Here is an 18687-nt window from a genome sequence, read left to right on the forward strand (position 1 = left end):
ATCTCAGATGGAGAAGGTGCAGTGTATGCATTGTCAGTAGCTTTTATACTGATTGCAGCATCTCTACGAATTACGGTCATTGCAGAGTACTTTCTATTTATGAAATAGTTTCTCTGTAAAAGAGAGATTGACGATTCTTGTTTCGAGTAGTGGCTTAAGAATAGATAGCTTGCCATCATCAGAAAGGGAGACTGTCAATGGTACTGGGAAGTAACAAATTCAGTTCTGGACAAAGGAAGGATATTTCATTCAGCGCACAAATTAGTCTGTGGAACTCATTGCTGCAGTACATAATTGAGGCTAAAACTTTGTGGGGTCAAATGTAATCTGATATTTATGTGTTAGGAGAGTAGATATTGTTATATAGGCAAATCTGCAAATGAAAACAAACTTCCAAGGCCTTTTGGAAGGGACAGACAGCTTCCTTGAGCTTAAGGTGTCCCTCAGTGTAAAGGATAATAAGAACAACTACTCCTGATGACTATTTTGCAAATTTGTGTTCAAGAGTTTCTTGTGCTAGTCTTTGAAATACCTGGAACTGGTCAGTATAGATGGTAGGATACTGATGTGAATGAGTTTTAGGCCAAATTCAAAATGACGTTTTTATGTCCTGTATAATTTTGAAGTGTTTTAAATAACTGATTCTTACCAGACCACAAAACAATTATGATATCCCACTAAAAACAAGGTGTTATATTCAGGTGATTACACTGGTGATGAAATATTAGGTAGAAACGTATTCTGCAGTGCAGGCAGGCTGCTTAAAATAAATGCAGACTTTTGACAGGATGGAGGAATAATGTAGAACTATTTTTTTTGAGGTATCTTCAAGAACTATAACAGAGAGTAGCTGTAGTTGTTGTTTGGATGGATCAGGCAGACACTGGCGCATCTTCAACCTGTTCTCAAATCATGTTCGATTTAAACAAAGTCCAGCGTTATCTCATTTTGGACTGAAGGCTGTCTACTGTTGTGTTTGGCTAAACCTTTGTCCTTGTTGAGAAACTGAAGAGAGGTTCGGGGTCTCTCCCGGTGCCGGTGCTCAACCCTTGTTACACAGGAGCGCGACTCGTAAGTGGGCAGCTGTGTTTTGTCGGACACCGGTGGATTGAGAGGTTCTCTGGCAGCCTGTTGATGTTGCTATGTCATTTTCGTGTAAAAGGGCTGTGTGTTATCCAGTCCTGCTCTGCCACACCTGAAATGCTGGGCCACGCTGGTACAGAGCAGCTCTGATTCGGTTTGTTGTCTGTAGCGTTGATGCTTCCTTGAGACATCAGGGCACAGCCAGGCCTTGGCAGGGCTACCTGCACCGTTTCTGGCCAGATTGCCTCTGAATAAACGTGCAATGCCACAAGCTAGAGTGAGAGAGATTGCGTTGGTGGCTTATGCTCAGAAACAGAAGTATTTTCAAAACAGTCGTTACCTCTCCTAAATGATGAGATTTCTCTTTGTTTTTTTTTGTGCAGAACGGTAATATTTATATTCTTGTTGGTTCTGTTAGTCCCAGTTTTCTAAAAATTCATTTGCTTCATGTATTCGGAATCTATAGTTCATGAGCAAAAGGACACGTCAACAAATGTGTGTAGTTGATGAACAAAATACTGACATTATATTCGGGAGTTATTGTTCGCTATCCAATCATCAGATGCCAATAAATTAATGATATCAGTGTATCACTATTATAACATGTTATCTTTTGATTGTGTGAAAACAGAGGAATACTTGTCAGCAACAGAAGATCTGAAAATAAACTGTTTAAAACAATCCAAGCATCATAACTTTGGGCATCTTTTTGCATTTATGTGTTTGGCTTATGCATTTTCACCTATGCGCTGGAGTGTCTTCAGCCTGAGCTCCACACTTTTATTGCGGTGTCAGATACTGGCTTCTGAGAGGCATGGCTGACCTGATGCGGTATCACGGTTTATAAATAGCTCTAGAAAGTAAGGGCTGAGCTCTGTATGTTGGAATTGTGTTGGTGGACCAGGACTGGCGTAGTAAGGGATGCTGCTACCAGGAGCTGAGGTGTGTTGGGAGCAGTTCATGGTCTTGGGATTGGAATAGTAGAGGAGGGGACAGGGAAGAATAAAAGATGAGTGCATTTTAGCGGATGCCTTCTGTTTTTTTGTTTTCCTCATTAGCAAATTCACTCAGTGTGTTAATTAGTTTAGATTTTTTGCTACCTCCTTGACTGGTATTATCTCGAAGTCCCAGTGATATGACTTGAGACATGTTAGATAAAGATTTTTGCATACAGGCTGGTGGAAGAATACAGCGCGAACAGAGAGAAGAGAAGCCTTTTCATAAAGTGCCTGAATAGAATACATTTAGATGCCAAAGGCACCTTTGTGTAACAGCTGTTACTTAAAAATGATGTTTTATGGTATAATGTACTGGAGAGAAATTAATGCTGCTGAAAAGTTGCGTTTTCTGTATAGATACGTAATATTCTTATATCTGTCCTCTTTTAGCATATGGTCATTGTGCACAGTGCTTTATTGCCATCTATCTCCCCTTGTCCCACCATTTTCCTTCATATCCTGTCCTTTGTCTTCAATACTGAAATTAAAATTTATTTAATACTGCTAAAACTAGGGATTCTGGTTTTGGTATGTTGGAGAATAAATTTGTGATTTGAATTGTTTTCATCCAAGCTGAAATTTTGTCTGCTTTCCTGCAATTTCTTCTGTGCTACAGTTGAAAGGATATTGACCATGTATTAGTGCATGTGTGGCTGGAAAGGATAAGTGGAAGTGAGAGGCAGAAGCTGGTATGTTCTTTCCCAGTGTTTTTTAAGACAGAAACTAAACATAGTGAGTGTTAAACAGATGGCTGTGTTGTCATATAATAAATATTTGAAGAAAATTAAATTATGTCCTGCTTGTTTGCTGACGACAGTTCTAGCCCCCATAGTAACAGCAGTAATAATAATAGGAGGATTTACAGTGTATTTATTTTTTAATTCTCAAAGTGAGGTACCTAGGAAGGTTGTATAAGGAGATTTTTTTTTTAATGTGGGAAAGGTCGGGTGATGTGCTTGAGGTCATCCAGCATGTCAGTGAGTCTCTTGAAAGAGCATGCAGGTCCCCTTGACTTCCAGGCAATACGTTTCCATTTTAAACCATGCTGACTTGCAAATGCTTACTTGAGCATTTCCTTCAGAACTTCATTGTTTGATATTTTTTTTTCTTATTTCCAACCTAATTGTTCGTAAATGTTAACTTGCCAAGAGGAGATAATAAAACAAGACTTGCATTCCTGTCCAGTGTACTTGAGCAACAGGCTTGCTATGAAAAACCTGCACTGAAAGGCCTCCTGAGAGTTTTGTTGTGAAGAGGAGAAGGTGGTGGATGCCAGGGAGATGATGAAGACTTAGCTGAAATGAGAGGTTTTATTTATACAGCTGAGCTTCATCTTGTGATATTAATAGTGTACAGGCATTTCTTTTGGATAGAGGGGATGGATTCTGTATTTAGCTGAGGTCGGTGTGCTACTGTTTCTGGCATGAGCCAGAAAATCCCATTGCCATTTAGCTGTTCGCATACACTACCTTATCTTTACTGGAAGGACTCTTTGATTTTCTTCTGTAAATCATTCTAATGTTGCTAGATGGAAAGATGTGAGAGATGCAGGATGAGAGCCAGAACTGTGATATCTCAAAGGTGAGAAGGTTGGACAGCAGATCGGATCCACAGCAGCAGGGAAGTTAATCTGGTCCATGGTCTACCCTCTTTTCTCGGGACTCTGCGGACGTGCTGGAAAGCAAGTTGAGGAGTTTATGAATTGTCCCAATTACCCATTTCCAGCCAACTTTTACTGCTATTTTTCTGTCCTCTGACTGGAAGTAGTTGTATCACGTGATAGAAGTGGAATTGGCACTTATTGCATGAGAATTTGTGTGATGGTAATAGCTTGCCACTGTATTGCAGCAGAGCGTATAATCTGGAGTGTGAGTGGGATGGCTTTTCTTTTTCCAGTCGGTCGGAGAGAGAACAAGGCCTGGGATTCTTCACTGCCTCTGTAAAAAAATGTCATCTGCCCCAGCTTAAAGATATATTAATAGCACCCTGATCTCTTACATGCACGGTTGGTCCTGTTGCCTGGATACATACCTAAAGTGATTAGAAAGCTATCATTAATATAAAATGAACAAAATAGGTCATAAAAATACCCAGTTAGGTGTTTTTCCTGTGTGCCCACCGTACACGTTGGTACTTGGCTCTTTTCCTTGCTTGTTGCAGATTGTGCTTTGCTGTAATGCTGCATTAGGCTTTTCACTAAACTGCAAGTATAACCTCCATGATACTTTCTGCCAGCTCTCTCTCCGTGGTTTCTTCCCTGTTCTTTGAAATAAACCCATATCAGTTTTTCTCGCATCATTTGTACCCTTCGGTAATCTGTTACCTTTTGTGTGTCTTTGATCAAATGCTGTCTTGTCTTCTTAACTTCTTTCAGTACGCAATTGTATTTTTAGTTTCAGTGTGCTGCATTACTCTTCTTGGTAAATATATGCACTGTGTCACATTAAGGAGTGTTAAACATCGCTACAAAAGCCCCTTGTTTTTTAACATCTCCCTCGGGTCTTGTAATGAATTTGTTAGGGCTCTGGGGAGATGTCCCCTTCTAACCTAGTTTCTGGTTCAGCTGTTCTCTTTTCCATCATTTCCTGCAACGTTTCCGATTTTCTTTGTGAAAATACGTGCTCGCTTCTGGTGCCACTCTTACCTCTTCTTGCATGCTTTTTTCAGATGTAGATGAAAATGTCTGTGACAGGTTTGGTAATGTTTCTTCAGTTAATCCTCTATTTCTTAAAAGTCTGTTCACATATAGAAGTGCTGTACTTTAACTTAAGGTGTGATTTTTCTCTTTCCAGCTGTTCTAGTAACACTCTGTGATAATTTTGTTTTAAGGGTGAAGTAACTAAAGCAATGTTTTAGTTCTCATGACTTAACAACCAACTGCTAGAGCTGGACTGTAGTGACCGAGTTCTTAGTTTGCTTCGGTTGTGAAGCAAGTTGTTCACTTAAACCCTGCCTGTGTAGGCCTTTGGTATGAACTGGCAGAGACGGAGGAGGAATGAAAACAGTGATACTGGCATCCTAAATTCAGGACAGTAAAGAATGAAAGTATTTCTTGCTTTCTCTCGGAGAATTGTTACATCTTGTTTAGCCACCGGTATTACTGTGAATGAGTGTTAGGTGCAGGCATCTTAAATCTGTGTTATTTGGTGATTAGGGAAAGGAATGCAGGATCATTGTTCTGTGGTTAATAATGCTGTAACTGGGATTAGAAAATTTGACCTAGGTCCCTCGCTCTGCTTTTCATGTGAACTTTGGTAGTTTACTTCATTGCTGCCTCAGTTCTGTTTTTGTCAAATTAGTATAATGCTTCTGTTCTAATATTTGTGTGCTGTTTCTTTTGAAAAGTATGTGGGACAGGGACTGTCTTTTGTTAGGCATACAGAAGTCTGATTATATATACAGATACAGTTGTGTGCTTGTGTATGTTTTTGGAGATAGATACATAATATATAGCAATCCTAACCTTGGCTGAAGCCTTTCGGTGTGTGCTGTAAAGTAAACAGCAATGAGAATATAGTTGAAACAAATGATATGATGCTTTCTCAACAATTTGGTCACAAAATACAGCTTCCTGGTTTTAACTGTAGGTGAAGTTTTTAGGTCTTGCCATAAATACTGTATGATAGCTTTCAAAACTCATACGTCCATGCACAAACATAAAAGAAAAATTTTCTGTCTGTGATTTCATGACTTTATTTCTTTGATATCATGGTTCATTTTATTATAAAACCCAGTCTCCTTTTGGCTTACTTTGTGTCATAAAATTCACTTATGAGAAATAAGAAAAGGAGAGGATGAGAAGGCCATATCCAGTCAGAGGAGTTATATGTGTAATATGGTGTTCTGTTTCCAGTAGTACCTGATGATCAGTGGGTTTGGAGGAAGTGATAAAATGTCCATAATGGACAATTACGTAATTATGAGTGACAGTTTCAGAAACACTTAAGAGATTTAAGCACACACATCTCACTGAAAGGCAAGGAGGTTAAAAAAACCCACCCCAAACTGTATAAATGCCTATCTCCTTTGTGTTTGTAGAAACTAAAGATGTTTCTATTTTCATATTTATTGCTAGCTTTTACTAAAATACTGCTCTGATAATGGATTACATGGGTGTGCACAGCTTCTTCTCCCTTAATTCCTCCCTTTCACTTTAAATAACTTTACTTTTAATTTTACTGTGTGTTTTGTTGTTGCTTAAGGTAAACATCTTGTTTAGGCAAGATTTATCAGCTGCACAAATATTGAACAGTCAAGGCTAGCTAAGTAGTAGGCTTGTGGAAAAGAAGCAGGTATTGTAGTGGATCATACCTTGTACATGAGTCAACAACGCAAATAATGTATATGAAGGAGCCCAGCATCTGAGACATGTAGTCTTTATCTCTACTGTGTACTGGAACGATGCACTGCTGCAGCTGTTTTTGCACACCTTGACGAAAGATTAAGACCAACTGGAAGCAGCTCAGGAGAAAGCAATAGCAATGAAAATGGGACCTACAAGGGAAGAATGAAACAATCAGGATTGTTCAGGCTGGAGTAGTTAAAATAATTTAAAAATTTTAACGTGTGCTGCAAAGAGAAAAAGAACAATTTCTCCTCCATGCTCACACAGGGTAAGACCAGAAGTAAAGAGCTTAAATTGCAGAATTATAGTAGACTTCAGGAAAAACTTCCAACAGCGCAAGCAGTTTAGCAGTAGACTGGATTGCCTGGGGATGCTCTGGATGCTCTGTGCTGGAAGATGTTAGCAGAGATAACAGGCAAATGTGTTGGGAATGCTTTAGATATCACTGATCCCTTTCTTTCCAAGACTGTTGTCTCTGATTTCAAGGATACTGAAATTGTTTCTGTATAGTTTCCCTTCAGTTTTAAGCATATTCTTTGCCCTGATAATTTTCATTGCATTTTCTTGAGGATTTTTCTTCCTGCTAAATAACAGTTTCAGTCAAGGTGGACGTATATGTGTTAAGAAAGTGTATGTTAAAGAATGTTAATATATATAATGTCGATATTATTTTTTCTAAATGTCTTGTTTACTTTTTTTACCATGCTGATCAAATGACTGTTTTCACTGACACATAACATAAATTCTTACAGAGTAACTACAGGTAATTTATAGCTCATAATTAAAGACCTCCCTCTCTCTTTCTATTTTTTCTTTCTTTTTCATTTTCTTTGTTGCTGTGGCCCCAAACTGCTCAACAGCACACTCAGAATTTCCTAAACTAATCCACATTATTCTGTGTATTCAACCAGCCTCACTTAAAGTTGTGTTCGGTTGAAATTTTATTTCAGTCTTTGCTTTCTTTTGCAACTATTTAATAACAACCTGCAAGAAAATAGATGCTAATATTTGAGAGCTCCACAAATACCATTCTTCCACTCTCAAAACTGATCAGTGACTCTTGTTTTGTTTCTTTTTGCCAGTTTCCCGCTTGTGACAGTGCTTTGTTCTTCTTGCCTGCACAGTGACTTGAGTAGCCCTTTGTGAGGGACTTGACCAAATCTTTTGAGAAAATTCCAGTAAACAATGTGGTCTTGTGTTCCTTTACTCCATCATTTTTTTTTCTAATCCTTGAAAGAATTCAACTCCTTAACAGATCTACCTTGTGTTCAATTCATCTTGTCCCCTCAGCTATGCAGAAATCTTCAGTGTTCACATGCTCAGAAGGATTCTCCTTCCCTCTGTTCTTGAGAAGTCTTTGGGATTTTGCAGACTTCCCAGTTTACAGGATTTCAGGTTTACTTTCCTGTGCTGAGGTGGTGTTTACAAATGGGAGTACAGGAGCATTATCCCGTGCACATTTTTCCATGGTGTAAGTTCTCACACAGTCCCACTCTTCTCCTGTCCCTGCATAATCTGGTGCATACAAGTACTTGTGCAGATGCGCAACGCACTAAATCTGAAGTTGAACAATACCTGGCTCGCCAGGGCGTGTGCCAGCACAGGGCAGCGGTGGCACAACAAAGGCAATGTGCGGCTGGTTAATGGGTGGGAAAGGGAGGGGAAGGAAGGGAGATACCTGCTGCCTTCTGACAGTGCTGTTGGTTTAACTGTGTATCTTACCTAGCTTAAGATATGTCAGATTGTCTATTTTGGTCTTTTCCTTTTGCATTAGGTAATTTAGGCTGAGAGTGGAAATTCTCAACGGAAAGTCACAGAAGTATAAACACAGTAGTACTGAACAACAATAGCCATGTGGAGATCTTGTCTCATTGTATCTTACTGAGAAATGTATGTTTTTAACACCTTTATTACAGGCTGGGGTTTTTTTTAAAACTTCTAAGATGCTGAATGTTGGAGATGAATCAGATGTAGATGAAGACACTAACACAGAAAAACTAGAGATACTAGAAATAATGAGCGAGTATCAAAATTAGGTATTTCCCGTTTGTGGGGAGGCACCAAGAGAATGCAGTCAAAAAAAGTTTAACCTGAAATATGTTTGTGCATGTGCCAGGGGAAGAGTGAAACTGGAAAAGCATTAGTGTTTTTCCAAGCACCAGAAGCCTTCGGGGTGGGTAGCTGGGCAGCAGATAAATCAGTTTGCAGATGCGTCATGGCAGCAAAAAACAAATTAATATAATTTTGGGTTATACAAATTTAAGAGAGGTTCCTTCTTAAACAACTGTGAGAGTTAACTTGCCAGGTGTGCAGGCCCAAACATCTTGTTTCTAGACAGATGTAAACCAACTGAAGAGAGCTGAGGGACTAATGACGAATGAGTACAGACCAAGGGACCAATAGGCAAACATGCCTACCTTGGCTATGTGATAACGAGAAGTGTAGCTGAGAGATGTGATAAGAGTCTACAAATATTTGAGGCACATTCTTGAAAGATAGAAACTAATTAATTTACTAAGGTGAGAAGGGGCATAACTAGAAACAAGGGAATGAGATTATGAAATATATTAAAATATGGAATAGTCTGCCCAAAGGAAAGGTTGGAAGAACAAATATATAGGAACAAATATATAATATGTAAGACTGGTAGAAAGATTCAGGAAATAATCTAACATCAAAGAGTCAGCTTTCTGATGAAAATAGATTGAATAATTTAGTAAGTCTCTTTTTACCCATTTAATTTATGTTTGCTTTTGTGGTATTAAGGCCAGTTGGCAGCCTCTCTTAACTGCTTAATTTTGCCTCCTTAGTGCTGCTTGCCAATTCAAATCTACATTATTGCGTACCAATCTTAGATGCTGTCTTTCTTTAGAAAAAAGTTTTAAAATGAACAGTTGGGCAAGCAGTATAAAAAGATATAAGGGGAGAAGAAAGGTGAATAAGCTTTGGGAGTGACTTTCAAGAACACTGTCTTGCTACATTCTGTGTAAACGCTGTAGCTGCAAGTAAATGGGAACAAACTAATCCCAGGTATAGAGGTCTAGTTGCACTATTTTATTCCTGTTTGCATCTAGGTGAATGACGGTGAGGGAGCTCCCAGACTGTGAGCTACTATTTGCGTTACATACAGCCAACCTGCAGCTGATGGGATGGTAAGAACAGGAGCAAAACCTTTGTAGTGTGAAGGAAGGCAGCAGAGAATTTTTCCTTAACAAACAAAAGCGCATCTTAAATTGCAGCCAGAAAGTCAATTTAACTGCATCTGAGGGGATGGAGAGCAGCCCTAAGCTGCCCCATTTGGCTTGTGTAATAGGGTAAATAGTAAAAGGTGTTCAGGTTCACTGCTACTCTCTGTGGCTTCTTTTTTGGATGGGTGTCAGGTGCCTGTGAGGCTCTGGTGTGGCGAAGGAAGACAACAAGGTGGAATCATGTGGAGTCACTGGCTTGTGAGAGGAAGGACTTGGCTATGCTTGGCATTTGCTGGCTGACTCCTGTTGGCTAGAAGGCAGCCCTGGGATTAATTTGAGGAGATTATTTAAAGAATTTGGGAAGTATACCAGTTTTGGGGGTTTCCTTTGTAAAGCAAAACTCCCTAAACCTTAGTTTTCAAACAGCGCTGAGACAAAGCAGATTATAGTGCTGCATTGCATTTCTGTACATGGTCTCTACATGCAGTCTGTACAATGCAAAGCTGCTCTCTGAGCTACAGTATCAAGGACTTCATCTGAGGGTGTGTTTTAACTTTTCATTATGAAGAAAGGTCTTCATGTGAGATTTAAAGCCGAGTTCTCGGTGCCATGGTGCTTACAGTCATGAAAGTTGCAACTCTGACTGGTGGACTTGTTAGCTCTTAAAACAACCCAGGAGGAGGTTCTTAGCATATTCTTCCCCTGCTTGCTTTTCCTTTTATATAATTGGGGGTCAGTTTCAGTAATTAAGAAATACTGTCTTCACTTTCACTTGCCATGTTTTTAAGGAGGCACAATAGTGTATGCACTGTCTTGTTGAATAATTCGTGTTTAGAACAAAGTGATTGTTTGCTCAGCCGTCTGCAATGATCTTCATACTTGTATAAAGTACTCTTTGACCTTTCTTTCCTGTGTATCTCTAATCCAGACCCATTTTACTCTTCTCCCACCAGCTGGAGGGTGTGCTTGTGAGCCAGGCATTCTTGGCTTTGCTCTGCATGCTGGCTTTTGAACAAAGGTGCTGCTGAAAAGGTGAGTACTTAACTTCCATCCTCTTTGATGTAGATTTATGTTCAGAGGAACTGATAAATTTAGGCTGACCAAACGTGTCACCTTAAACCGTATCTAGCTTTGCAGTGGAGAAAATCTAATCTACCAGCTCATAAAATCGTGAGCATCAGCTGTCAAAGCACTGTTAAATTCTGGTTTAGTGTAGATTGTGTGGCATTCTGCAACACTGCAGACCTGAGAAGCTGAAAGGCAGGCATGTTTCATCTCTTGAACAGATGTGAGTTTAGAGCTAGAGAAATCTTTGAGACCCTGAAAATAAACAGTAATAAAAATACAATTCCTACCCAGTGACCACCATCGGAAGGGACGGCTGAGAGGAGTGCTTAACTATACCCATTTCCTACGTAGTTCTGTGAATTCTTCATCAAATCTAATGTCTGTCATATCAGCTGTCTTCTGAAAGTGGCTGAGGTGCTTGAGCATTAACTGAAAGAAAAAGAAAACAGGCTTTTATCAAATCGAGAAGGCTACTTATGAGATGGGGGATAAGTTTAATGGTATTGTCCTGCTGTGAGTACTTGAGCCAGAATTTTTCCAAACCTTTCCCTTCAGTCAGTGAAATGCCGAGTGTGCCAGGCATGAGAAGGTGCAGTGTGTGGGGGTGAGAGAGTGTGGTTTTACAAGTGTTTCCAGTTGGCAGGGAATAGAGTAAAACAACAGAGGATTAGCACAGAAGGGAACTTTAAAAACATCTAGAGTGCTTTATGGTTGAGAAATAATGTTTGTGTTTTATATCTGCACGCAAACAAAGAGTATTAGTACTTTAAGGAAGGGCAGATAAAAGTAAATATGTGATACTGTAAAGTCTATATTGGTCTGTTTTCCATGAGACTGCATTAACCATCAGAAATGGGTATGTCATGCATTTGAAGATCATTCTTCAGGAGCATCCGTAAAACTTTATGCTGTCAGATGTTATGTGTCTCTTGATCTTCTGCAGACGATTTTCCTTATACACGTTCTGTATTTAAAAATAATGCTGTTATCTACCTCTGCCTGTAAAAGCACTCTGCATTAGAGTCATTAGCTTAATATTTTAGGAACCAAAGAGAGTAATGGGTAAAACATTCTAGAAACTTCCAACTCATAGCCTGAAAAGGCTTTTTATATACAAAAAAAGTATGTAAAGTAAATATCTTGACTTTATGAAGAAAAATATCTTGGAATGTTCAAGATTAAAAGCAAATATTGGCTATTCCATTAGAAAGCTGAACTTTTACACTTGATAAAACTTGAACATACTGAGATACACAGATTTAAATTTTGTCAGTGTTGTTGTTTGTGTAATTTTTTGTGTAGTAAAGTTTTTAATAGGGTTATCTCTGTAACATATTAAGATAAATGTGATTATTATATATATATTTAATAAAATTACCTAAAAATAACAATTTAAATATTGCCTTGTCTTGTAAAACGCTGTTAAACACTTCTTAGGAGAGAAACGGGCATTTTGTTAAAAGGAAGGAGGTTGGAAGAGCTCCCGTTCTATAATTGCAATTTGGATTGGTTTTTTTGAATCCACTTTTTTTAAAAATCAGAGTGTTTTCACAATACTCTAATACTCTTTGCTATTGGTCTGATCTGGAGCCTCTCCGTCTTGTCTCAGAAGATTTGTCTATTGATGTCGGAAGTCCATATTAACTATTGTATCACAGTTGTGTTATTTTTGGACTTTGGTCATTTCAAAGATGTCTACTAAATTTCAGGATATGTCTTTGAAATCATGAAAGGCAAAGCAAGATTCTTTTCATAATTTTGTGTATAGATAAATATGCCTGGTAGAGCAAGGTCTTGTTCTGTGATTCTCTTGCTCTGTGACATCAATGAGAAGAACCTTTCTGACTAAGGACACTTATGATCTCTTAACAGAAGTACACTAAAATAAGTAGTCTACTGCATACAGCTCAAAAACTAGTTCTGCGTGTCAGAAATGTGTCCCTGACTGACATTTGGCACAACAATATGAATTGAATTAGAGTTTCCAGTCGTGTTTGGCATGTTTCTTCTGTCAGGAAGTGGTGAGGAGCAATCATGAGGAGCGCAATATGCAGAAGGATATGCAAGCGAAAAAGGAGCAAGCTTAATAGCAAGAGGTGGCAGGTAGATGTGAGGATCTGGCCTGGAAGAAGCTACAGTTATGAGGTTGTAATTTTATTAAATAATCGTAAAGAATAATTCTCCATACCTGGGGGGTAGTAGAGAATAATCATTTCCAATAAGGTTTAGTTCAGCAATTACTATGGTACTCTTGAGGCTAAGTATCTTTGGTCTTTTTACTGCTAGCAGCTAAATCATGTGAGACTCAGTGGTACAACTGAGTTGGAAATAGCATTTTGTTTTTTTTCTCTAAAACTTGCTGTTGTAGACAAGGCCCTAAAAGCAAGCAAAGCTTATATGTTGAAAAGTGTTAGGGCAGTTACTGAGGATGCTTGTGTTTTTGTGGTTGTCGTCTGAAAGGCATGGATTCCTTAAAAATAAAAAAAAAAAAACAAACAACCCAAATCCCTCAAACAAACAAACTCCCTTAACTTTATTTCAGAATGTGATACTTTTATAAAAGATGGTGTTTTAGCAATCTGAATCAAGTTGCTGCTTTCCTCTTGTCATTTCTCTCACCCTTTTAAATGAGTTACTATATGCCTTCTGGCTGAGCTGTAGCCATGGAGTAACTTCATGCAGCTAACAAAAGCAGTATATAATGCACAAGTCAGATTTGTTAATCAGACAGCCTGATGAGACCAGCAATACAAAATATTTCTTCATTTGGAATATTGTTGGATTTAGCAATGTAGTTTTAGGTATCAAAAGAAGCTGATTGCTCATCCCTGATGTTCTGTGGTATCCGTTTCTTTGTGCTCCGATTCGTGATGGAGTAAAGCTTGAACACCTTCATTGATACACATGGAATCTGTAGAGGGATCTTTGGAGTCCTTACATTGACACTCTATGTGCTACTCTTCATTTTCCATACCCAGAGAATTGATGGTTTGGAGGTGATTGTAAGTATGTAACGTTACTGCAGGCAAATCTTCTAAGCCCCCTTTTCAGATACTCAAACCAGAAAATCAGGCCCAGGGCAAAGTTTCAGACCTCTGTGTTAGAAACAGCAGGTTTGAACATGAAGTCCTCCTCTGCTGAGGAGCTCTGGGCACGTGGGGCTGTATTATCAGCAGCTGCTTGAAGCAGGCCCTTCCTGCTGAGGGATTTTTTCCAAGCAGACTGACATCTCCCTCTTCAATGAGCAGTAGCATCCTTGTGATTCCTTTCAGATGTGCTGGCTTTTGTGGACTAGAGTATATGGGGGCGGATATTGCATTGAATTTGGTGTCTCTCCCGAGCTGGCAGGATTGTTTCCAGCTGTCAGTGACTCACAGTAGCCGAGATGCTTTCTCAGAGTTCAAGTTAATGGAATTTGCAGTTCAGTTTCCCTTGAATTGTCTGGCAGAAAGGAAATTTCCCATGAACTAGGAAAAGCAGGAGAGATTCCACAAAGTAGAAGCTTTGAATGTGTGTTGGGCCTGAAAAATTGCTGAGAAGTGCTGTTCTTCATCCTTCCTGGGGATAGCTCCTGGCCAACATTCATGCTTTCAGTTGTTTCATTTTGTTCTGTCTAAATTCTTACCCTGTGCTTATTGCTAAATATCTCCAGTTTCCAGATCTGCATTAAGAATGTGATAAATGTATGTCACATGATTGTAATATTATTCTTTCTCTACATGGATGGCAAACTTTATTTGGATTTGGAAATAATTTCTTCTGTTCTCTTAGCAGGGTAGCTGCTTTGTTTATGCCAAAGAAAAGGGGCACATATGTCATCAATGCAATTAATTTATAGAATTAATGTATTTAGTGAGCAATAAATTACATTTTATCCTGTCTTTGCCCCCTTATGGTAATGTGAAGGGATATTTGAAATAGCTGGGGGATACCATGTAGAATGGGGACCATGGTTTGCATGCTGATTTTGACTGTTGTTCGGGAAGTGTGTGATTCCTCTGGAGAACCTGCTGGGCTCTGATAGAGCTGCATTTGGACATAGGCAGCGTTAAGTGCTGGCTCCCAAACAGCGCAGAATCAGTAGGATGCTTTGGATTTCGCTTATTTTCTTTGAAGACAACTGTTACATGACTGAGAATCACTGTCACTTTCCAAAATCAATAAATCTTCTGAAGCTTATTTGCCTTGTTAGTGCCTGTTTTAGAGTATCGGAATATCTGGAGCAAGTTAAGTCTGCTGCAGGTATAGTCACTATTCACTAGCCCACAGTTGTGGCTCAATTGTATGGCATGTGTCTGTGATTTGTGTATGAAAAATATCTTCTAGTTCAGAGTGCAGTTTGAAAATACATGAAACGCAAAGAAAATAGCAAGTGTTTGCTACTCAGTGTTGCGGCTTTTCCATTGTCATTAATCTATTAAAACAAAACTCCAAGAACCCAGAGTAAGGACATGATATTTAGTTCATTAATCAGGTAAGCAGAGGGAAGAGGTAATGGACGCAATTTTATTTTCTGGATATACTAAGCAAAAACAGCCTGAGAAGATTAAATGCCTCTGTGTTTCAGACTCCAGGTGCATTTTCGCATTAAACAGGATTACCTTCTTCTATTCAACTCTATATTTGCTTCTTTCCTATGCCCTTTTATAAGCAAGACCCATAAAAAATTCTCTTTTCTTCAATGGAATCACAGATAATGAAACTCCTCTTTTTCCACACTAGTACTGGTTTGCCACATTGATAACTGCTCATGAAGCTTCTCAGTTCTCTGATATCAATGTCTTACCTCATAAAGATCCAGATATGCTTGGTTTCTTCGGCCTTTAATGCCTGTTGGTCAACTTGAGGAATTTGAAATATGGTTAAATGTGCAAATATTGTGTTAAATGATTAACTGTGTCTATGTTTCTAGTCACCCTAAGAAAGCAGTATTTCTGACTGCTTATGTACATGATGCATCAGGCTTCAGGGATGACTTCTTTCCTGCATGGAGTATTTCTGCTGAGATAGCTGTTAAAATTAATAGCTGTTAAAATTAACCTTGTCCCCAGTTGCCCGGGTCTTCCTTCCATAAATTCAAGAAGTTTAGTATTCTGTTTTTTCTAAGATCCTTCCTGCTAAGAGGATCATTAAAAATTATATCCAAGTAATGGGATTGAAAGTAATCAGTCTCAGGGCTGTAGGGGATGATATTTATAGTGATACAATGACCCTTTCGGGGTCCTTTTCTCCATTGATACAACGTACTAATTTTAGTGTCTGGTAAAATCAGTTTTCATTTTTGATACATTCACCATCACAAGAAAAATGTTTTCACTTGAAACAGTTCTTCTACCTTGCAGTTTGTTTTCTGAAGGCGTGTGGAGGGTGGGAGAGTTTCACCATGTTGACTGCTGAACATTTGTTTGCATGAATGCATTGAGAAAAGGTGAAATTAACTTTTTAAAGATAGGAAGTGAATATGTGGTAACCTCAAGTACCTTAAATCATGGTGTGGACTTCTTATTCAAAAATAAGTTAACCTGAATTTGCTGTTCCTTAAGCTTCCTTTCCAAATGCCCAAAGAATAAAAGCTCCCTCCGTGTATATCAAGGAGTTTTGCTATGATCTCCCCCATTGATCTCAGTGGCATAATGGATCCTGTAGAAGTCATGCTGTAAGTGTAAAAGCTCATAATGTTTATCACTTAGATTTTCTTATCTCATTGTTTTGGCACTGGCTTTGGTAGTTGTACAGAGTCCTAAGAGCAGTCTTTATGAGAGGTCACATTGTAATTAGCATCAGCCTGATTAGAGTAGCCTATTATAATTATGGTCTCAGAATTGTACTGTAGTGTCTTTAAATTCACAATAGATGATAATACTGAAAATACTGTGTAGATACCATATTGTTCCTGGACTTCAAAGTGCGGTGTTTTGTAGTCCCTTGAAAGGGCAGGAAGGGATACGAGAGAGAGAGGGGGGTAGAGAGGTACATACACAAATGAGAAGTAGCACAGTGACATATAAATATGATTCTAAGTTTAAAAATTTGGAACTTTTTTGAAGACATGACAAATGCAAAGTAATATATTTTGGAAGTAGTGAATACTTAGCACAGGTAATTTAAAACCTCCTTTTTTACATTTCTTTATCTGCACAAGAACAAAGAGTTATTCAGAAGAGCTGAGTAAAAGCAAACCTAAACTGCTAACAGGAGGTACTTTTTAATATGCCTGAATTTGTCCATGGAACTCATGGCCACACTTGTTATTAATTCTGAGGTGTAAATGGGAATCAGTAGGACCAGGCATGCATGACTGATGGAAGAGAAGAAAAAAAAGAGCCACATAGAAGAGGGTATAAACTCACGTGATACAATGTGTGAATCAATTTCTAAAGACTGGTTATTTCCATAATATTTTCATGTAGGATTTCTTGAAACTTTTCAAAAGGGGTGGAATGGCTTATTTCAAATTGTCCAATATTGGAGCAAGATAAACTCCAGCTCTGAAATGTCTTCTGTACTATCATACAGTTTCCTGATATTGTGAACTAGTGTCATCATTAACTACCAGGGAAACAATGCATCGAAATTCACACTCTGTTTCTGCAAGATACTTTTTGTGGACGGGGAGCTCTCACAGAAGACTTACTAATTCAGCTTACGCTGTCCTCTCTTCTAACTTTCCTCTCAGTTCTGTAATTTATAACTTCTTTCGTTCCTCCTTACCTTGTTGATAGTGCAGGATTCCAGATCCTTCAGTTGTTCTCTCCATGCGGCTCCCATCTGGATTCATCCCAGCTAGTAGAGGGAATCTCAGACAAAGCACATAATCTTGTATTTTGGAAATCAGGAATCAAAAATGTATGTTTCAAGTGAGGCAGTGTCTCCATCTTAGAGTGCATGAACTGTTGCTGAAGTGGCCAGTCGTGTGACAAAAAGAGAATAATCTGGTAAATTTCCAACTCTCATTAAGATATCCAGTCAAAAAAAAATGGTTTTAAGTCAAGAATACTGTAGACTATTTCTTTTGGTCCACTTGGGAGAATCTGAATGTAAGGGGATTTGCTGTATGTGCATGTAGCATTGAAGGCAGTGGATATGCAGAAGTTCTTCAGCCAAGTCCTAAAGGCAGCAAGCAGTCTTCAGGGTCACCTGTCCAGCACCGACTAGTTGACAAACTGTCTCCCCTACCTGAAACGGCACCTGGAGCTTACCATTTGCTGTGTAATTATTAAGAAAAGAGCACATTTATTCTTGTAGCTCCACGATGCTTTTTAAAAGTGCTTCACAGCTGAATGTCTGTTCCTCTCCTAGCATTCTGTAGCTCTAATTTGTGTTTGAGCTGTTTTTCTTGCTCTTTTTTCTTAAGCTGAAATGTTCTATCTTGGCATAAGAAGAGGTCCCTCTTGCTTTTGCTGTTTGTATTGTAACTTCAGTAGCTGAATTTGAGGTGGAATAGTGGCTTACTTTCTAAGCCAGTTCAGGTGAGGAAAGGCAGCAACATGAAGAGGGTAGGTACATCACAGTAATGTAGTGAAAGGCGAGAATAATGGGACCATGAAAGGCAAAACATTCCCTGAAATGTGTGTGGAAGAGGGAATGTGTGTGTGGTGGAGAGGGAGTTGCCTCAAAAAGCTGTGTTTGTTCCCTGGAGGCTCCCGTGTGCTATAATTGAGTCAACATGTCAAAGTGAGGTATGTGGCAAGCTTTGGGAGTGAGGGAAATCTGCTTCTGCACATACAGGGCTTGGATGAACCCTGTCTCTTACAGTGATAATAAGCACTCCGCTTTTGCATTGCTGAAGCCACAACACAACAGAATAGCTGTCCAACTAAGCTCTATAGCTGATGTTTTTCTGAGAATTGCTTTAAATCTTTGGTTGGGAAGCTAAGAATAATTGGCTCTGACTTTGCTTCTGATGCAGATGTGAATGAAGATGATGAACAGAGGGGAAGGTGACTGCGCTATTGAGATACAGGCAATGCAAGCTGCAAGGGCCTTCCTTAATTATTTGTAAATC

The 18687-nt window shown here is 38.9% G+C and overlaps 1 protein-coding gene across 3 annotated transcripts in view; it reads left to right on the top strand.

Moving 5' to 3' along the window:
• The window catches only part of NDST2 (N-deacetylase and N-sulfotransferase 2), a 145270-nt gene that overhangs the window by 24181 nt on the left and 102402 nt on the right, over positions 1-18687 (top strand). For 2 of the 3 annotated variants that reach the window (XM_068398534.1, XM_068398536.1), the window contains exon 2: positions 10568-10646. The exons of the other annotated variant lie outside the window; for it this stretch is intronic. The gene's annotated coding sequence lies outside the window, so the exon portion shown is untranslated. The remainder of the gene's footprint in view (positions 1-10567; positions 10647-18687) is intronic. 3 annotated transcript variants of the gene reach the window in all.

This window comes from Nyctibius grandis, chromosome 4 (genome assembly GCF_013368605.1).
Source record: "Nyctibius grandis isolate bNycGra1 chromosome 4, bNycGra1.pri, whole genome shotgun sequence".
In the NCBI taxonomy this organism is placed as follows: Eukaryota; Metazoa; Chordata; class Aves; order Nyctibiiformes; family Nyctibiidae; genus Nyctibius; species Nyctibius grandis.